Source organism: Leiobunum rupestre, chromosome 2, assembly GCF_980474605.1.
Source record: "Leiobunum rupestre chromosome 2, qqLeiRupe1.1.hap1, whole genome shotgun sequence".
Lineage (NCBI taxonomy): Eukaryota > Metazoa > Arthropoda > Arachnida > Opiliones > Sclerosomatidae > Leiobunum > Leiobunum rupestre.
Window position 1 is genome coordinate 49,166,134 of NC_143385.1, and position 22,724 is coordinate 49,188,857.

General features: G+C 37.6%; 3 non-coding genes across 3 annotated transcripts; 2 read left to right on the top strand and 1 right to left on the bottom strand.

Moving 5' to 3' along the window:
• The first annotated feature begins 13,359 nt into the window (after nt 1-13,359).
• LOC149957766 (U1 spliceosomal RNA) lies at nt 13,360-13,523 on the top strand. Its single transcript, XR_016479560.1, has one exon. It is a non-coding gene; the product is annotated as a U1 spliceosomal RNA (small nuclear RNA).
• Nucleotides 13,524-16,640: 3,117 nt separating this feature from the next.
• On the bottom strand, nt 16,641-16,804 carry LOC149957767 (U1 spliceosomal RNA). Its single transcript, XR_016479459.1, has one exon. It is a non-coding gene; the product is annotated as a U1 spliceosomal RNA (small nuclear RNA).
• A 1,737-nt stretch (nt 16,805-18,541) lies between these two features.
• Nucleotides 18,542-18,705, top strand: LOC149957768 (U1 spliceosomal RNA). The gene has a single exon (XR_016479516.1). It is a non-coding gene; the product is annotated as a U1 spliceosomal RNA (small nuclear RNA).
• Nucleotides 18,706-22,724: the final 4,019 nt, after the last annotated feature.

Sequence of the window (22,724 nt, forward strand, 5' to 3'; positions counted from 1 at the left end):
TAAACGGCATAAACTGGACTTATTTATCGACAAGTGATGTGCTCTGAAGTAATATGCTAGATCTTGCGCGTCCTAAGTGTTTTACTGAGTTAAAATCCTTTATACAACCATAACACATTTCAAAGAGAATGGCTGACCCTTCCTCTAGTGCTTAAAATAATTTTGATAATTCAAATATTAATAGTTAATGAGATATAAGGTCCTAACTAAAGAGTAGTTTGGGCGCTTGCCCAACCGCTTTAGCACCGGGGGTCAGAATTAAAACGTAATTACTTTTAAATTTAAAATTGTGAAAATTATTTTAGTCACTAAACAATAGACTGTTCTACACTTAAATATTAATTTTATAAATTAAAATTCAAAATTGAAAGAGTTCAGCTTGAAATAGCGCGAAAGTAGACAATGGCCACTGTAGTCTTCCCCCTTAACGACAGAACGGATTGTCAGATTATTTGTTACGACATCCGTAATTCTTTTAAAATATTGAAATTAGTGGGGAAAGACACCTTTCACAATACGAGCAACCTATTCATTTCATTTATTAAACTTTTCGGTAAAAGAGGAAGGTGGTTTGACAGAAAGTGAGTTTCCTTTAATTTTTACAAAAAGATTTGGTATAAAAACACAGAATCATATTTTTCCCCAACTTAAAATGATTAAAAATTATTAGAATCGTGTATCTGCATATATAAAAAGACTTTGATTTCTAATATTACAACAATGACTTTAAATGATGTTAATATGTATAATGATAATAATTATCGATTCGCAGAAACATCTTAGTGTCAACTGATATTGGAATGAATTTAAATATTATCACCGAAGAATCGCCTTTAAAAATCGCCATAGTGTGTGCGGTAAAATAAAACCAGAGTTTCGAAGAATCGACAGTTAGTATTAGATTACATATTTCGAAAAGATAGCGTATCGAATGCGTTTCCCAGAACTAATAAAAAGCCGTATGTTCGATTTAATTAAACGGTGATACAGTTATAAATGAGATACAAACTAATGTAAATTGATAATTGCAAAACATTTCTTCGAATTCTAAAAGATAACAATAACTATTATAAAAGGAGATATTTTTTAACGTCAAAAGGGGGACTGACTGAAATTTTAAACTGAAGATTCGTAATTATCGAATTACCGAGGCGAATGTATCGCGTAAAAGTATAAAAGCTAGTCAAGGAGCTCCAAACCTCACACAGAACCATTGGAGACGAAACCAACTCAGAAACCCCTAACTAGGGCTCGGCATTATCCAACCGTTATCCACAAATTTTGCGGTTAATTTCGATTAATCGAAAAAAGTACATTAGTTTGTAACAATTTGATTACAATAACAAATAAAACCCGATAATTATTCAACAAACATGTTATTGAAATATTAAATGCAAAAAATAATCGCAAAAATATATATCGGTTGGTTATCTCTATCAACAGCTTTGAAAGACATCCCATTTAAATTCTCTATGCATATACAAAAATGTATATATTAAAAAATGTATTTATATTCGTAAACGTTTGTTCATATGTTATTCTTTTGGTAATGAAAATAAAACGTATTATTCCGTAAGGCAGTTTTCACTTATAGCTTCGAGTTTTTTTAAAGCAAGTATAAATTATATTTACAAAAATTATGATCGGTTATATATTCCAGTCGGAAAAATCACGGCTCGTTTCATTTACTTCCTCATTATCTGCAAAGAGTGTGAATAATATATCGTGGTTAAGCACTAACGGTTATAGATGTCTTAACCTCATACAGTGGCGTATCCAGAAATTTGTCAAGGGGGGGGGGGGGCGAGTAAGTGAATGTTGAGAAGGGAATAATATTTAGGTCAAAGGTAGGCCAAACGTTAGACCCGGAAACCACCCCTTTGTTTACTCCACTGATCTCATACATTGTTGAACCAAACCTTCCGCTAACTTAGCTCTACCAGGAGTGGGTCTATAGGGGGAAATCGAGGTGATTGCCCATCCCCCCTGCCTTAAAATACTTTCAAAACAATTTTTGCGCAATTCTTCAGGTTATTGAAGTATATTTATACTGATGAAGACTACAGAGTTTAGTTGTAAATTTGTTACAATGTAATAATGTGTCTAAAACCTTGATTGGCTGTGGTTGATTATTTGCGTAGGCAAATACCAGAGTAAAGCGGCAGCTAAACACGTGACCTGTTCTGCCCTTTCTGTCTACTTATCTTTACAGCCCCAGCCCTTGTTACAATTTCAAGGCTCATATAATTTCAAAATAAATGTAAAATTCAATATATGTCACCGAGCTCATGGTCTGGATCCGCCCCTGAGCTCTACTCAATATTACATAAAAATATTTTGAAGGCAACTGCTTATCTTGGAGAGCTGAAAGCTACGCGTTGCTATGAAACATTCCAATTCCGGTTCGTTTCATATTTGGTTAAAATCCGGTACCTTTTAGTGTTAAAAATTCAGGTCCGACTTTGGTCCGTGAAGCTACGTTGAGACTATTGGTCCGAAACTGTCGGATCGTCAACTCTATCTTTGGCTTGAGATGGATGGTCAAAGGCAGGCCAAGGAGTTTATCCCTGGCCCGTCCAAGCAGAGAGCAAATGAGTTACTTTCGCTCTCTAAGACGAATATAAGATTGGTAACTGGCCTACTAACGGGCCATTGCCAACTTAACAGACACCTAAATCATATTGTTTTCAGTGATGACCCAATTTGTAGGGCTTGCCTAGCCGAGGAGGAAACTGCTTCTCGCATTCTTTGTAGTTGTTTCTATTACGCGGCTCAAAGGTTTGAGCATCTAGGTATGCATCGGTTGAAGACGCGTGACTTCTTAAAGCGAGTGTCGGCTCTAGTTGAGTTGCGTTCTGGCTCGACAGCTGTCGCCACCGTGCAAATTTAAACAAGATGATTAGGCACATTACCCAGCATATTTTACCTATATCAGGGTTTGTGGAGAGATGATTGATAGACTCCGATTTTTAACTCTTTAATATTCTTAGTCTGCGCCAGAAGGCGCAGCGAGCGCTATGTTTAGGGGCTCGTCATCAGCTCTCTGCTTTCGTCATATCAAGAAAGATTTTTTGCGTCTTCGACTCTACTCCATTTTATCAGTAGGCGATACCTTTTATAAACTTTACGAAATTTGCGGGCGGTAAATATAGTTTTATGAACAATGATTTTTATCGGTGCTGTGCTTTCGTTTTTTAATTTAGTTGTCTTTAAATAGTGGTAAAATGACATCGGAAATTTCAAATAAGTTTTTTTAAAGTTTTCTTACATAACATTTTTCCATAAATTCAAATCAATATTCTAATTTAACTTTAAAAATCTAATATGTGAACTCGCAATTATAGCTACAAAACATCAGTGCGCTACTTTACTTTATTTCCAAAACCACGTATCTTTTAAAAAGATTTGTGCAAAGATACGTGGTTTTGGAAATAAGATAGCGAATGAGCTTCACCGCTATACTGCTATGTCCTGCAGAGAAGTTGTCGACATCTCAAAGGGGCTACATAGCGATGGCAGCGCCATCTATATTTTACAATGGCGTTATCAAAGCTATACTATGGGAAAAAATCGGAGTCTATCAACCATCTCTCCACAAACCCTGCCTATATTTCGTGGCCCAAAAGCCTGCTTTTAGGTCATTGGGTAATCTTAATCACGTATCAGAAAACACTATTTGTAATCACGTGCTCAGTCGACGTCGCTTGGATTTGCTTTTGGTCAAACACGTAATTGAAAATAAACGATAAAACGTTTTTGAAAGTCGATATTAGATGGAAGCACCTTCCCGGCGATTTGAGCAACCATAGCCATCTTCGATACATAGACCCAATAAAAAAGAACGTAGGTAATAATAGAGCCGACACTTGCTTTAACTTTTTGTCGGAAATAGGACTTTTTACTTAAAGTCAGGTTGGGGGTTGCTCAATGGACGTAAGGTCGACGTGCACGGCTTGTCACCCCTTTCAATAATAAATACATTGGTTTGAAACGGTTTCAATCGATTTGAGTAAAAACCGTTTCCAAAACGATTGAAATGTGATTTGTTCACACAAAAGGTTTGCAAATATATAGAGTAGTAATGATGCGAGGAGATAATTATTAATGGTTACATTTTCAATCTGACTGCGTCCAGATGGCGTTAGATGTGCGGAAGATTAATGAAGCTTCTGGAGTAGGGAAAATGTTTTAAGTAAAAAGCAATTGCGATGAAATAAATATTACCTTTAAGTATAATTCTAATGAATTAACTGAGTTTAGTGCTCTTGATTGAAAAATATTCTTGCCAATTGTAACAGGACATGGGAGGTTTTTCAAAGTTCGAAAATTATGCAAGAGACCGCAGGATAAAATTATATTCCAATACTCCATCGACACGTCAGCCCTCACAGTAAATAAAAAAGCATTACAGTAAATATAATTCATATTGACGTATTTTTAAACCCCAGCCCTTGTGGGTTAGGACACTAAGCCAACGTGCAAAGATATCACCCAAATATACATAGCAATGTGTACTATTGATGTCGCCAAAGTTCATTCGGTAGTACGCATGCATCTGCAAATAAAAATATTTGTATTTCCAAATTAATAAGGTTATCATAATTAACAAAGAGTGTTGTTCCAATGTCTTTTCAATTTTCTGATTTTGTCCCGGAAAGCCGAGTGTGTTGATGAGCGTTACTGAACGTAGCCCAGTTTCGTGGTTACTAGACAAAACATGTTGAGAAGAGCCTTAGCTTAAAAAAATAACGCCAATTAAAACCTTATGTTTCACGATTGTAACGTACATATTGCATACCGGTTTCTCCAAAGATTCTCAATTCCATGCTACCTTGGATAAAAATGTATACTTCTTTCGCTAAGCCTATCGCTTCAATTCCCAAGACAGCAGTAATAACTACCATTGCAGCTCGGCAATTTTTTTTTTTAGTCGATTGTGACGTGTGGGACAATTCAGTCCTCTCGTCCATTTGACTAATCAGGGCGAGATATGTGTAACGGCCACGCCAACTGGGGGTACGTGGGGACAGGGGTGGGGACACCCGTGGCGGAAGTATTCCGACCACCCGTTGGGGGATTGGTGGTCTTCCTCAAACGGCCATCCATAAACTCTGCCTCCCAGACGCTTGGGATTACACTACATGAAATCAATTAAATACACTATACACACTATGAATTGACAGCTCTCAGTAAATTGCTTTAAAGAAATCATCGCTCATTGTTTCGCTAATTTCTGTAGGCAAATACAATAATTATTGATATGCTTTTATTCGAATTATTGGAGAATTTTCTAAAGTATCTACCATTTTAACTTAAATCAGAACCCTGTTTAAACTTAAACGAAATTGATAATTTTTATAGATACAGCTACGCAAAGGACTTAATCGGCTTAGAAATCTAAAATGTCCTTCTTTATATATACATGTATATTTTAAAAATTGACGTAGTTGTTTAAAATAACATTTATTCGATATTTTCGTTTTCTTACACACAATCAAAATGGGAATTCCCTTATATTAGTTTCCCATTCGGCTCTGCTTTAGGCTAGTCTTCCACCATTAGGGTAAAAACGATAAGATTAATTTTCAGTTTATAGGAATATATCGGCTACCTTAAATGTTTTAACATTATCACTCATAAGTACGCCATTGTTAGGGTTAACTAAACATGAAACAAACTGTACATTATAGTTTATGTATCAGCCGTTAGAGTACGCTATCTTTCGGGCAGTTCGGCACTTTAATTTATCACTAGACTTAATTTAAAGATATGCTAATAATATTAACAGTTTATTATTTCATACTTCATAATTAAAATTATTTAAAAAAAAATGTCATTTAAGCTTAATTTCATATTTTTAAATTTTCCACTTCGTATTCCTAAGCAGAATAGTAGGGTGTGCTTATTAATTTCGTTAAAATTAACTAAAAAAGCACTGACAATATATAATTTCATAAAAAAACAATTTTGTTTTATAAAATACCACATGGTTTGGTTTTCGTTTTGTGAGGTTAAAATTAGCATTGGTTATCACAAGAGTTGATATCACTGAAAGTAACAGAACTTAGATAAAGGTAAATTCCATGCGTTTTTAAGAAATCTCCAGAAGTGGCAAACTCCGGGAGATTTTGCCAAAATATTGTTTTGTTTTCTGGTATTTTCTCTCTTTTTAATGGCAATTCCTCTTGGTTGAGATTTCCTATTTGGTAATCTAGTCAGATAACAATTTTGGGGTAAGAAGTTTATTGCAACGGCTTCGTTATCAAACGACGTTGTTATAAATACATAAGTATTTCCTCGTATAAAAGAAGCTTGTACGACGTCAAGTAACTTGATGTTTATTTTTCTTGAAGTTTTTTTGTTCTTCCATTCACGAAAGTTTTCTATTTTTTGTTCTTCCATTCACGAAAGTTTTCTATTTTTTGTTCTTCCATTCACGAAAGTTTTCTATTTTTTGTTCTTCCATTCACGAAAGTTTTCTATTTTTTGTTCTTCCATTCACGAAAGTTTTCTATTTTTTGTTCTTCCATTCACGAAAGTTTTCTATTTTTTGTTCTTCCATTCACGAAAGTTTTCTATTTTTTGTTCTTCCATTCACGAAAGTTTTCTTTTTTTTGTTCTTCCATTCACGAAAGTTTTCTATTTTTTGTTCTTCCATTCACGAAAGTTTTCTATTTTTTGTTCTTCCATTCACGAAAGTTTTCTTTTTTTTGTTCTTCCATTCACGAAAGTTTTCTATTTTTTGTTCTTCCATTCACGAAAGTTTTCTATTTTTTGTGCTTCCATTCACGAAAGTTTTCTATTTTTTGTTCTTCCATTCACGAAAGTTTTCTATTTTTTGTTCTTCCATTCACGAAAGTTTTCTATTTTTTGTTCTTCCATTCACGAAAGTTTTCTATTTTTTGTTCTTTGGCAATAATGTTTTGGCGAGAAGAGCGAATTATGTCCAATAACTGTTCGTAGTCATAAACATTTTTGGTTTTTTTAATGGCCGTCTCAATGTTTCCATATACGCCATCGGCTGACATGTGTGTATGTCCCTTTGTGAGGAAACAAAGTGTGTCTTCTTTAAGGTAAAGCAGCTCTCCGCCATTTACCATCTGAACTTGTGATGTAAATAAGCAAAAATTCTAATTTTGGCCAGAACAGTTGTCGCAATAGAATTTTTCTGGTTGCGACTCTACTATCCGAGCTATAGCAGATGTAATGGCATCAGCTTTTCGACCTTCAATGGCTTCGTGCCACATTATGCAATAAGGTGTTTTATTGCCACTTTTTACCTCTCCGAGGGGTTATACAATCATCGTGTCTGTCTGTGTGTGTGTGTGTGTGTGTGTATGTGTGTGTGTGTGTGTGTGTCTGTCTGTCTGTCTGTCTGTTGGCTGCGAACGCGTTACCGGGGCAAAGTTCAAAACGCGTTACCGGGGCAAAGTCCAATACGCGTTGCCGGTGAAATCGTGTTTAAAGGTTGGCAAAACCACCGTCTGACGGTGAGCGTTAACGCGTAAAGTTGCGATTGCGTAGGGTGCGGTTCGGTTGTTTTTTCGTTAACGCTCACCGTCGCGACGGTTTCAGCTCAGTTGTAATGGGAATTTTGTTGCAATGTTTATGTGTAGTGTAGGAATGGTAAGTTTGTTTGTTACGGTGGTTGTGTGTGTTGAATTTGTATTATGGCGGTTGTGAGTGTTGAATTTGCATACGCGTCTTTTCTCTCCATCTTCTTCTTATTGACTTTTGGGACGGACCGCCTTTTGAAAAAGCCTTATTTTGGTTAAAATTGTACCTTTGAGTGCTTATTACAGAGCTTCTGTTCAACCAAATTTATTGAAATTTTAAATTTACGTTCAACTTAAGTCTACACATTCAATGAAAAAAAGTAATTTACCGAAAGAGGGGAAAGTTCGACCCTCTGGTGGCAGTTACAAGAATATAAGTTATATATTCGTATATAGAGCTAATGAATCTGATCAAAAATATATACACATTTAATATCTTTTATTCATATTTAACTGTCCCAAAAAAGTCGATTTCGAAACACTTTGCACTAATTGCAAACCGCAATATGTGGGGCGCGTAATTTTTGGTAGCGGGGTCTTGCGTACGCGCTCGACCCTATAATGACAATTAACTAAAATTAATATTGTACAAATCGTCAAATAACCCTCTAGTACGGGTAAAAGAGGCCCCAAAAGGGCCCTCCAGCTGCAAAATTTGTTTCAGTTTGCAATGTGGCCTAAGAATTATATTTTGGAGTCTACTATGAGGATCCGATGAGTCCACAGTGATGAGGGGTGGACAACACAGTTTTTGGGCCGTGTTTAGTGTTGTTCCCTAAGGTACATTTCACCCTGAGTCAAATGCGACCAACCACATGCCCGTAGGATGAACCGCTTACGAGTTATGGCCGAATTTGTACTGAATCATGTGCCTTTTTTCTCTAATATGAAAACAAAATCCCCAAATGTAAAATTTAGCAATCCGGTCAAAACATTCAACCCAATCCGGGGTTTCTTAAAAAGAGTCACGTGATCTTCTACGTATAAGACGACAGCGCTGTCTCATTTCTAGAAAGTTCGAAGCAGCCATTAGGCCGAGAACAGAGATTCCATTTTCTCGTGCGTGAATTTTGACCCCCGCAAAATTGAGTGACAGTGTCGACTGTTTTTGAATAGAATATATACAATCATAGAGAAAGAAGGAAGGGGAGAGATGGTGAAGGCGAATTCAATGTATTTCCCCTTTTCAAGAAGCGGCTCTTCGCGTCATATGGCTACCATGGTTACTGACGGAATCTTGTACAATAACGCGCATCGTTGTGCGCAACTACGACATAGTAATGAGAGAGCTTTCTCGGTTCGTTTGCGTTTTTTGGCAAAGGCTTACCAAAGTTCGGTAGAATCGGTAAAAATTTAATATAGAACTAAAAGTAAGTTATAATTTTATATGGCATAATTTACATTTCTTGACTAGTAGATATCTAGTGTTGCTATTGCAATTTTTATAGCAGCACTTTTGGTGGTAAACCATTTTCATTAAAAACTCACTACCTATAAGCACGTGGCAGAACCACAGCTGTCACTTTCACCTTGGATTAACAATAGTAGTGCCTACCTGGATATATGACTTGGAAAAATCCTGACAAGTAAATGACTTTTGCGACAGCAGCGCCGCTTTGGCGAAGTTAACGGATAATTTCCGAAATTCCCGTAACACGAAGCCTTTTACAAGGCAGAACCCGTAACAAACACTTAGGAAAGCTATTTTGGATTTTTCGGTTTTGAATTTTTGAGTTCACTAAATTATTGGTTTAAAATTACTATAAATTAAATTAAATATTATTTTTTTATTTGTAATAAAAGATCTGCTCCTTCGTGTTTTACATATATTTAAAACCTCGAGATTTTAATGAAGTGTTTGCAAAGCATGAAAAATATAGCAGATCCTTTGATTTTAATTGTATTTAGTAGTTACTAAAGAATAAAAGTCACTAGCTGACTTGGACCTGGGGTAGTTAAACTTTAAAAATGTGTATTTTAAATTTTGTTTGTAAACGCTTTCTTTGAAAAAGTTTAGTATTATAGTTTAAATTTATTAAAATAAAAATTATACCTTTGGTTTAGTATTTTCCTATTCTAAAATGAACAGTGATTTCAATTACTATTTTTGACAAATATGCAAACTATTTGGTTATTTCAAAACCAAAAACGTCGAATTATTTGGTATTCGAAATACTATTTGGTATTTGATCAGTTAACTGGCTTAAAATTTTGCTCTAAAAATATTCGACCAAATTATTTGACGTTATAAATATTCGATTTGGTATTTGACGTGCCTTGAAAAAAATATTTGATATTCGATTCGATCCCCAAAAAATGGTATTTGCACACCGCTGGTTGTTGAACGAACTAACCGAAGTCTAGGTCAAATTTGAGCGATAAGTTTCTACAACTAAAATTTAAAAATTGTTAAAGCACTAACAATTTTCTAAAATGAAGTCAATTTATTTAATTAACATCTGTTTTGGTAGATGGCGATAGCGTTCCCACCACGGGAATATTGTACGTTAACGGTCGTTAGCTCTCCGCGGCGCCAGTAATATTGGCATCTTACATTTTCTTCTAACTATTATCAGAAGTATATAATATTTCTCTTATAATAGAAGTACCCATCTACCTATAATATTGCTATTGTTATTCTCATGAATCATGTACCTTCGTAGGCTCCCGACGATTTTTCATTAGGAAAATGATTCCTATAGGCTTCGAAGTTAGGAAATATAACGCCATCTGCCTTAATATCCGTCAACTAAATATATTAAGAAATAGCAGACGACTTTTGGATTTCAATGTTCTTGAATCTTTCGGTGGTTGTACAGAGATAATTTTGAACGAGCAATAAAAATAATAATAATAATAATCAGCTAGGCTAATACCCAAGGCACCACCTTAGGCCTAATTAAGTCATGAAGCGACTTTTGAAGCCTTTAATTCAGGCGGCCGGGTTACAATGCGTAGGAGGGGGGTAGCAAAGCCTTCCTGCCACGCGAGCCAACTGCTTCCTACACTAACTATTACCGTTAACCTCAACAAATTTTTAGGGAAGGGGAAACCGAAGAGCTCAGGGGAAACCGAAGAGCTCGGGGGAAACCCCTCTAACCAGTGGGGAGAGAGCTTGTAAACTCAACGCAGAAAGAGTGGTTCCGAGTTTTCACCAGATGCCAAAAGGTGGAATCGAACTCAGCTCCTCTTGCTTCGAGGCGAAAGTGCTAACCACTCAGCCACCCCACCTTCAGACAGCTTTAACATTAAATTTAAAACTCTGTCGGTAGGCGGCGATACTTATGACCAAAATTTAAACTACGCACGAAGTCTTTATATTAACTACGGTTTTTATAAAAAATGTTCGTTGTTCTAAGTCGTCATATTAGTTCCTGGGTTTAATGATATAAAAAGTATATAAACTAACTCTTAAACAGAAGTATCTTCCGTTATTGCTTATGTTAATACGTCATTGCACTGATTTTCTAAATATATTACAACATAAGCCTATCATAAGATTCTCATAAGTAAAGGTCTAGCAAAGATGTTTATGGCATTCTCCATGCGTGAAGAAAATCAACGTACGACGATAGGGCAGTAGCGACATCTTCCTTTTCAAAATATCTACACTTAAAATATTCTCTTAATTGGTAGAGCAGCCACGCTCTGGTTGATAAAAGCCAAAAAAAAACGCGTCTAAATCTTAAATTTCAAAAATAAATACCTTCATAAACACACAACTCTTATTTCTAATAGCCAGTTGTAGGTTCTGATGAATCATTTTAAGTGTTAATTTTAAGTTTTAAAGCGATAAGGGCTCGCGGCGGCGATTTCTCCCACGTGGTTTTAAGTTTAAAAACGTTCGCGCACGGCTTGTGCTCATTCATTATGCATTTCGCGAAATTTATTTCTAAGGCTTGAGTGTAGTTCAGTTACTATATGCGTTCATATTAAGTGAAGAATAAAAGAACGTCTCCGACGATGAAGGGCTAAGCCCGACGAAACCGGTCAGACGGTATTTAATTGCTTTTATTATTAAATAAAAAAAGTTTTATATATGCAAATATAACGACGTTCTTTTATTCTTCACTTAAAATTTATTTCTATAAAGCATACTACATTATTATCTTCTGATACTACGTTATGAACTTCTAATACTAAATTATTATCTTCTGATACTACATTATGAACTCCTGCTACGGCATTATTAACATCTTGTACTACATTATGAACTTTTGATCCTACACAATGAACATTATGATCATTAGAAGTAACTTACGGCACTTGTACATCAACTAATGAAGATTAAAAATTGCAAAAACCACTTCTTGTACAATAAAAAGTTTATTAAATCTTAAAAATTTTTATTGTACAAGAAGTGGTTTTTGCCATTTTTAATCTTCATTACATTATGATCTTCTGATATTATAAAATGGTATTTTTAAATTAAAGGGCCACAGAATAGTTTGAAAATTCGTGCCGAATTTCTAGTAGCTCCACCCCTTCCATCACGTGACTCAGACGTACCTTCCCTCTTTCCAAAACACGCGATTCTGTAGCCCCACCCTCAATATTTTATCGATTCTGTGGCCCTTTAACAATGGTAATCCTAGATACAATTTTTAGAAAATAATAGGTAATAGCTCTTTGGTTTCTATAAAGTTACGTCAGTTATAGCTAAATTTCTAGTTAGACCAGTATTATGCTAGGCCTATACCTTAACAAATATTCCATTTCGTAACGGCCAGTTTCTTTTAGATGGCGCCAGGTGTTCCGTGCGGGACTAAGAATTAAACTTTTAACACGTGGTTATTGTTTTTCCAGCAACGGACAAAAAGATCATCTATAATAATTAAAATTATAATCTAATAATTGAAATAAAGTAAAAAGAAGGTAAAGGCTTCCCAGAAAATTTAGTACTGAAGCTCAGTTTAATGTAAAAACGGTGGAGGATTCCTTTTTCGAATTTCTTACAAACGTCACGTATCTCGTTTTGCTGGACTTTGGCTTTCAGTTAGCGTTCTATAAAATCGGCCCAAGACCGGCCAAACTTTTCATACAGACTATAGAGCTAGTGCAGCAGGACTAACAAATTTTGTTATTCTTTGGTTTATGAGAATTCGGCTTTATCCTGCCTTAACAAAAGTGACATAATTACTAAAATATTCATATTATTATGTCACTTTTGGTCTTTATATGAATATTTTAGAGACGTACCTTTTAGGAGTTGTAGGAGGGACCCTAGGTGTTGAAGTATGTTTGGGGTTAAGAATATTTTCTTGATCTAAGTTTCTTTTTAAACCCGTGGATTTGGGACTAGCATTTTGCTTATTTGCCATCAAACATTTATTACAAAAATCATTTAAAATAAGAAAAACGGCGCGGAAAGCCGGAAGTTAGTGAAGCCTAGGCTAGCAACTACGCTACTCCTAAAAATCGACTGTTCTCAATTTCTTACGGGTTTGCCAGATAAATATTTTTCTCTCACACGAAAAACCCGCCAAACCTTCACCTCCTCCGAACTCAAAAGGGGGAAAGCACACCACACCGTTTTTAGTAGAACGCTGTATTTATTTTACCGTCACATAAAAAAAAGTTGAGCAGGCGTAGCCACTTCGTAATATTCATTAGCGGTAAACAAAATAGCATTGTATGTAATATTATTTGAACACAATCTTGAGAATAGTTTAAGTAGTACAAATCGGCCTTTTTGCCCTCTGGTAGTTGAAAGTATTTTATCATTTAAAATATTTAAAAATTCGCATACGAAACTAGAGTTAAGTGTTGGTCAGCTATAAATCGTGCAACTTCCTAACATAAATTACTTACTTGGCGCAACTACAGTCTCGATCTAATAGGAGACGGGTTGGGAGAAGGTCTTACCATTGCAGTTGGGTTGGATTGACTCTTACCACTAATTGCAAATAGCAACATGTGGGGCGCGAAATTTTTGGTAGCGGGGTCTTGCGTACGCGCTCGACCCTTTAATAACGATTAACCAAAATTCATATTTTACAAATCGTCAAATAACACTCTAGTACGGGTGAAAGAGGCCCAAAAAGAGCCCTCCAGTTGCAAAATTTGTTTCAGTTTGCAATGTGGCCTAAAAATTCTATTTGGGTGTCTACTATGAGGATCCAATGAGTCCACAGTGATGAGGGGTGCACAACACAGTTTTGGGGCCGTAGGGCATAATGATGACAGACCTCCGGTGGTGTGGTTTAAATCTTACCTGGTACACCGGGCTATAAATCTGACACATGTCCAGCCATTTTAACGGTTGGTTTTTTTCCCGGCCGCTTGTACCATTGAGTTGGGAATATTAATCTAGAGGTCCAATCAAAACGTCGGATTTCAGTATTTCACGAAACAAGTTTTTAAAAAATAAGAATACTGCCGTCTGCTCCCAAATGACGAGAAAACTTTATCATTATACCCGTGGCGCCGTCTATCTCAATGGCTCGTTCAAATAAGACGCGTTTTCCGTCAAAAAGATTTTTTTCTTAAAAAATAATGGATTGCGCCACGGGTCATATGGTAACGTTTTCTCGTCATTTTAGAGGAGACGGCATATTCGTAATTTTCAAAAACTTGTTTCGCGGGGAGCAGATTTATAAATTTCAGCAAATTCTACAAGTTATTTTAAAACTCGATAAAATATACAAGACCATGTTTGGTTTAGATTTTTAACGAGCGAATCATAGACTAACCCAATGCAAAGACGGGAAAGCTATCAGTGAGAATTGTTAACAATTTTAAAACGTCAATTAGCGGGCTAGCAATTTATTTATAATAATATTTCTTATAATTTTTAATTATTTTCAAATAATTATAAAAATTATAACGAAGAACTCTTATCAAGAGAAGAATTCCTTCTTAGATGTATTCTTAGTCTTTTAGCTAGTTCAGTTTTCACATTAGATCAACTTCGTCACGCTATGAGGAAAATTTAAAAGACTCAACTGATGTGTGGAAATTTAAGAAGACGTTAACGCTATGGGGACTAATTCCGAGGGGCTAACCACTCTTTGAAAGTCTGTACACCGGATTACGCTTAAATTAGCACTACCAAAGGCAGGGACTTCAAAGACTACACGTAATCCCATTAGTACAGTCAAAGGTACGGCTCTGTACACCGATTACGCGGAGTGATCAGCCCCTCGACTAATTCTTTGCGCTCCTGTATCTAAAAACCGGTTGCTTTGTTAAACTTTAAATTTTACAGGAAGGTACGGTTGTTTCTAATTTAATCGCTTTATATTTTTCATACATTATAGCTTATATTTATGGTTAGAAATTGTATTTAAAAAACAAGTTGGCAAGCCAAAATATACCTCTCCTCGGAAGAGTTCAGTGGTTCTGCGGTAGAACGCTCACCTGTCGTGCAAGAGGGCTCGGGTTCGAATCCCGGACGATTAAAAAATTATACTACATCCAATGACAAAAAGAAGGCGCTTTTGGAAAAACCTTTTCCCTGATTCTAAGAAACTGGGTACGCAGTGATTACCCTTTGCCCCGAAAATGCGAACGCGTTCGCAGGCCTGACAGACAGACCCACAGACAGACAGACAGGTTGGTTGTATAACCCCTTCTAGGGTACAAAGTCCCCTCGGAGAGGTAATTACTATGGTTGTTATTGGGAACCAGATGGCAATAGCGATCCGATAGCAAATAACTTATCGCTATTGAACGAGCCTCTCACTGGGTTATGTTTTTGCTCTCTCGGTAAAAATAAAGTAAAATAAAATTCTTAATTATTACAAGCGGTTAATTTTAATAAACCCCATTTAAAGTTTGTCATAACATTTACCGAGCACAATGCAGCCTTTCAACTGGGTCCCATACGTAACATTTTAATATATCTGATTATTCACGTGTGTGTGACGTCATTCCCTATTCAAGGATCGAACCGAGCCTCGGCCATTTGGAAAACCCTCGGCCTCGGTCCGAGGGTCGTCTAAATATAGCCGAGGAACCGAGGATTTTTTCGCTCTTATTAAAAACATAAATAACTGAAATTTTGGCCCATTTTCTACCGTAAAATTTATATCTAAGGAGAATGAATATGTGGAGACGATCGTCCGGTTACCGGCACCTTGAACGCTTTTTCCCCTGTCTTGCGCGAAGGAGGAGTCAATACTCGAAAGTTTTAGTTTTAGTTTTGTAACTTTTGTTTTAGGTTCTTTTCGTGTTAACCGTCGATAAGCGAAACGTGAGGGGGCGGTGCTGCTTTATTTATCCATTTGACCCAGTGGCGTAGCGTGTATTTCTTTCACCCGGGGCAAACCCTAAATTTTCCACCCCCCCCCTTTATTTTCGCAACTAAGCAAAAAATTGGTGAAAAATCTGTGATACTTTGTTGCTCTGTTGATTGCAAAAGGATTCAAGTAATTTAAAAATTAAAATTTTATTTTGCGTGTTTTTAGCAACGCGAACTCTTTAATGAAATGGTCAATATGAATTGGTACCTCTTGTTCGATTGCCAAGAAACCCAGATTTGTTCATCTCAACATGCACATTGTAGACCTTTAATAATTTTTTATAATTTTTCTGATACACGATCTCGGCCGGCCGCGTTCGTTTCAATTTTCTAGGCCACTGGCCGCCCCCTACATCTAAGCCGCCCAGGGCCATGGCCCCCTTTGCCCCTCCCACGCTACGCCACTGATTTGACCATTTAACCGTTGCCTCGTTGCCGAGGCCGAGCATTTTTGAACCCTCGGCCTCGGCCCGAGGCAGTTTTTCGACCCTTGTTCGATCCTTGTGACCCTATTGGCAGTTTGGACAATTGGATTTGGTTAATTTCTTACTTATTTCGCGATGTATACGGTTAATCGATACGGGCCAAAATAAAATTGAAACTTTCGAAAATAAGGAGGCAAATGTTGATATAAACATTAAAAAAAACGATCAGCCTAAAGATAAAATTAATAATTCGAGTGTTCATTTTGTCACGGATGAGTTTAATATTTAAGGTTAGCTTTGATATCAGAGTAAACAATGCTAAGATTACCAGTATTTACACTCGGGTTCAATTAAACCGCCATATCCTTCGAAAAACCACATTTGCTGATCAAGAGTTGTTTTTTTATTCATAAAGTTTGGGGTCGAGCGCGTACGCAGGACCCCACTACCAGAAATTATACGCCCCATCCAATGCAATTTGCAAAAGAAAGTTGAAGTCAAACCCATCGTGGTGCAATGATTGGTTCTCGTCCAAGCCCGCCTCCTCATAGATCGAGGCTGCAGCGACGCCAGGTAAGTATGATTTATTTGGTAAAATTGAGACATTTATAATGAGAAAATTAAACTCGGTTGCCCTACGCGACCTTTGTTTTTCTCGATATTTTAGGTATTAAAGTGTTATTTCGAAATATCAGATGACTTAACTGTACAGTGTAGTACATAATAAAGGACCCCTTGATAAAATATACAATAACGTTTTTACTCCGCTTTGGCTTAGTCGAATTTTGACAATTTTTAAATCAACGTTTTAAGATAAATACTTGAAATAAATGGTATATCTATATTATAAGGAGCGCTTGGTACGTTGGTCGTCATCGTCGTCCGAGCTTTCAGGAATGTTTGCTTAGTCTGTCACGAAAGTTGTTCCCCGTCACATTTTATGGTTAACTAGCTTTGACTCGATCTGATTTGCGAAATAGGAAGTTGAGCAATGTTAGGCCAAAATCAAGAAAGGCCGTTAAGTTGATAACGTGTTAAAGACGATGATCAACTGATAACTTTAAAAGTACTCTTGTTAGAGTACTGATATTTGTTAGACAACCTCATCGTGGTTGAGGGTCTTTAGTTTGAAAATTTCAGCTCCCAAAACTCGTCTTCTACACGTTATCAACTTAACGACCGTCTTGTTTTTGGCCTAACATTTCTCGACTTCCTATTTCGCAAATCAGATCGAGTCAAAGCTAGTTAACCATAAAATGTGACGGGGAACAACTTTCTAATTGGAACCAACTTCGTAGCTCTTACGGTTCTCAAGTTAATTTTCGAATGACCTTGAAAACATGGTTCAAGGTCATTGAAATTTTCATAGTTGGGTGACCCCCTGAGCGCTCTATAACAACCTAAAATTTCAAAATCGTAGCTAAAACATATTTTGAGATATTCACCCTGGTCCATTTTTTAGTTAACACCCTGTATAATGGAAATACCAAAGACTATATAACGCTTCGCTTACTAGACAGGCGTGTTCTATGGCTCGACTTGCATACCGATTGTGGCTCCATCTCGACGCTGGCCCAAAATTTTCCCTAGCTTGAGCTGTGTTACTAGTGGCGCCTCTAGCCGCGGGTCCAAATATTACCCCAGCTTTTACAGTGCTACAGAGGTGTTAACAGGTTTTTCCTAGGAACACGCCTGTCTAGTAAGCAAAGCGTTATATAGTCTTTGGGAGATACCAATATTGCAAGGGTTAGTGTTCCACACCAAATACCTGCGTATCTATCCCCTTTAAGGAAATACCTTGGAATGTCTAACTTTTTCTGCCACCAGATGGGGTAAGGACTCTCTCAGCATTGCGCGGTATTAAATGAGTAAACCTGCAAGCTTTGAAACATCATATTATAATGTAATAAATAATCTAAAAATATCATACATTCGGCGCCGTAAGTATCAAGTGCAAAGGCCAAAGTTGACTTAAAATACTTTTTTTTATAGTTTTTAATGAAATAATTAAATTGAAAATGTGCTGTGAACAGATTTTACGTTACGACCTATATAATGAAATATACCATTTATTTCAAGTATTTATCTTAAAACGTTGATTTAAAAATTGTCAAAATTCGACTAAGCCAAAGCGGAGTAAAAACGTTATTGTATATTTTATCAAGGGGTCCTTTAATATGAACTACACTGTAGAGTTAAGTCATCTGATATTTCGAAATAACACTTTAATACCTAAAATATCGGGAAAAACAAAGGTCGCGTAGGGCATCCGAGTTTAATTTTCTCATTATAAATGTCTCAATTTTACCAAATAAATCATACTTACCTGGCGTCGCTGCAGCCTCGATCTATGAGGAGGCGGGCTTGGACGAGAACAAATCATTGCACCACGATGGGTTTGACTTCAACTTTCTTTTGCAAATTGCATTGGATGGGGCGTATAATTTCTGGTAGTGGGGTCCTGCGTACGCGCTCGACCCCAAACTTTATGAATAAAAAAACAACTCTTGATCAGCAAATGTGGTTCTTCGAAGGATATGGCAGTTTAATTCAACCCGAGTGTAAATACTGGTAATCTTAGCATTGTTTACTCTGATATCAAAAGTAACCTTAAATATTAAACTCACCCGTGACAAAATGAACACTCGAATTATTAATTTTATCTTTAGGCTGATCGTTTTTTTAATATTTATATCAACATTTGCCTCCTTATTTTCGAAAGTTTCAATTTTATTTTTGCCCGTATCGATTAACCGTATACAGCGCGAAATAAGTAAGAAATTAACCAAATCCAATTGTCCAAACTGCCAATAGGGTCACAAGGATCGAACAAGGGTCGAAAAACTGCCTCGGGCCGAGGCCGAGGGTTCAAAAATGCTCGGCCTCGGCAACGAGGCAACGGTTAAATGGTCAAATCAGTGGCGTAGCGTGGGAGGGGCAAAGGGGGCCATGGCCCTGGGCGGCTTAGATGTAGGGGGCGGCCAGTGGCCTAGAAAATTGAAACGAACGCGGCCGGCCGAGATCGTGTATCAGAAAAATTATAAAAAATTATTAAAGGTCTACAATGTGCATGTTGAGATGAACAAATCTGGGTTTCTTGGCAATCGAACAAGAGGTACCAATTCATATTGACCATTTCATTAAAGAGTTCGCGTTGCTAAAAACACGCAAAATAAAATTTTAATTTTTAAATTACTTGAATCCTTTTGCAATCAACAGAGCAACAAAGTATCACAGATTTTTCACCAATTTTTTGCTTAGTTGCGAAAATAAAGGGGGGGGGGGTGGAAAATTTAGGGTTTGCCCCGGGTGAAAGAAATACACGCTACGCCACTGGGTCAAATGGATAAATAAAGCAGCACCGCCCCCTCACGTTTCGCTTATCGACGGTTAACACGAAAAGAACCTAAAACAAAAGTTACAAAACTAAAACTAAAACTTTCGAGTATTGACTCCTCCTTCGCGCAAGACAGGGGAAAAAGCGTTCAAGGTGCCGGTAACCGGACGATCGTCTCCACATATTCATTCTCCTTAGATATAAATTTTACGGTAGAAAATGGGCCAAAATTTCAGTTATTTATGTTTTTAATAAGAGCGAAAAAATCCTCGGTTCCTCGGCTATATTTAGACGACCCTCGGACCGAGGCCGAGGGTTTTCCAAATGGCCGAGGCTCGGTTCGATCCTTGAATAGGGAATGACGTCACACACACGTGAATAATCAGATATATTAAAATGTTACGTATGGGACCCAGTTGAAAGGCTGCATTGTGCTCGGTAAATGTTATGACAAACTTTAAATGGGGTTTATTAAAATTAACCGCTTGTAATAATTAAGAATTTTATTTTACTTTATTTTTACCGAGAGAGCAAAAACATAACCCAGTGAGAGGCTCGTTCAATAGCGATAAGTTATTTGCTATCGGATCGCTATTGCCATCTGGTTCCCAATAACAACCATAGTAATTACCTCTCCGAGGGGACTTTGTACCCTAGAAGGGGTTATACAACCACCCTGTCTGTCTGTCTGTGGGTCTGTCTGTCAGGCCTGCGAACGCGTTCGCATTTTCGGGGCAAAGGGTAATCACTGCGTACCCAGTTTCTTAGAATCAGGGAAAAGGTTTTTCCAAAAGCGCCTTCTTTTTGTCATTGGGTGTAGTATAATTTTTTAATCGTCCGGGATTCGAACCCGAGCCCTCTTGCACGACAGGTGAGCGTTCTACCGCAGAACCACGGATAAAGTTACGCTTCACTGAACTCTTCCGAGGAGAGGTATATTTTGGCTTGCCAACTTGTTTTTTAAATACAATTTCTAACCATAAATATAAGCTATAATGTATGAAAAATATAAAGCGATTAAATTAGAAACAACCGTACCTTCCTGTAAAATTTAAAGTTTAACAAAGCAACCGGTTTTTAGATACAGGAGCGCAAAGAATTAGTCGAGGGGCTGATCACTCCGCGTAATCGGTGTACAGAGCCGTACCTTTGACTGTACTAATGGGATTACGTGTAGTCTTTGAAGTCCCTGCCTTTGGTAGTGCTAATTTAAGCGTAATCCGGTGTACAGACTTTCAAAGAGTGGTTAGCCCCTCGGAATTAGTCCCCATAGCGTTAACGTCTTCTTAAATTTCCACACATCAGTTGAGTCTTTTAAATTTTCCTCATAGCGTGACGAAGTTGATCTAATGTGAAAACTGAACTAGCTAAAAGACTAAGAATACATCTAAGAAGGAATTCTTCTCTTGATAAGAGTTCTTCGTTATAATTTTTATAATTATTTGAAAATAATTAAAAATTATAAGAAATATTATTATAAATAAATTGCTAGCCCGCTAATTGACGTTTTAAAATTGTTAACAATTCTCACTGATCGCTTTCCCGTCTTTGCATTGGGTTAGTCTATGATTCGCTCGTTAAAAATCTAAACCAAACATGGTCTTGTATATTTTATCGAGTTTTAAAATAACTTGTAGAATTTGCTGAAATTTATAAATCTGCTCCCCGCGAAACAAGTTTTTGAAAATTACGAATGTGCCGTCTCCTCTAAAATGACGAGAAAACATTACCATATGACCCGTGGCGCAATCCATTATTTTTTAAGAAAAAAAAACAATCTTTTTGACGGAAAACGCGTCTTATTTGAACGAACCATTGAGATAGACGGCGCCACGGGTATAATGATAAAGTTTTCTCGTCATTTGGGAGCAGACGGCAGTATTCTTATTTTTTAAAAACTTGTTTCGTGAAATACTGAAATCCGACGTTTTGATTGGACCTCTAGATTAATATTCCCAACTCAATGGTACAAGCGGCCGGAAAAAAAACCAACCGTTAAAATGGCTGGACATGTGTCAGATTTATAGCCCGGTGTACCCGGTAAGATTTAAACCACACCACCGGAGGTCTGTCATCATTATGCCCTACGCCAGCGCAGGGCCGGCGCTAGGATTTTCGGGCCCCAGGTAATTTTTACCCCAAAATCTGTTTTTTTGTAAATAGTCAGTAACTTTTAGTTAGGCGCCCGTGGTACTTTTGCCCCGCTTACCCCCCCCCCTAACGCCGGCCCAGCGTCCACAGACCCGGACAGGCGGCAAAACCAGTATGGGTAGCAGAACCCCACTACTGATAGTCGTGCCCTTGACGCAAGCCACTCAACCCAGCAGAAGGTGCAGCAATGGGTCGACCAGCCCACCACTTCTCACACAACAGTGGGATCGAGAGCGGATGCTCTAGCAACTCCGGCCGACACCCTACCTATGGAGGTAGAGAGTCAAACCCTTTGGAAGGAGCGCCTAAAGGGGAACGGCGGGCACACAGCAGCCCGCATAACCCGGCACATCTGGCACCGGATATCCCGGCGGAACTCCAAAAGGCCGGGAGATGGGTCCGCCGTGCCCTCATACGGAGGCCCGCAGCCCCACAGCAGGCAACTCAATCCGCCGAGACGGCCTGTTTGCCCAGCCCCTCTCCGTTAGCCTGGGCCGAAGCCCAGTTACCAGCCCACACCGGACCGAAGTCGGAGGTGGAGCCTTTAAAATGGCTGATTCGAACTTTCTAGAAATGAGACAGCGCTGTCATCTTATACGTAGAAGATCACGTGACTCTTTTTAAGAAACCCCGGATTGGGTTGAATGTTTTGACCGGATTGCAAAATTTTACATTTGGGGATTTTTGTTTTCATATTAGAGAAAAAAGGCACATGATTCAGTACAAATTCGGCCATAACTCGTAAGCGGTTCATCCTACGGGCATGTGGTTGGTCGCATTTGACTCAGGGTGAAATGTACCTTAGGGAACAACACTAAACACGGCCCAAAAACTGTGTTGTCCACCCCTCATCACTGTGGACTCATCGGATCCTCATAGTAGACTCCAAAATAGAATTTTTAGGCCACATTGCCAACTGAAACAAATTTTGCAACTGGAGGGCTCTTTTTGGGCCTCTTTCACCCGCACTAGAGGGTTATTTGTATATTATTAATTTTGGTTAATCGTTATTA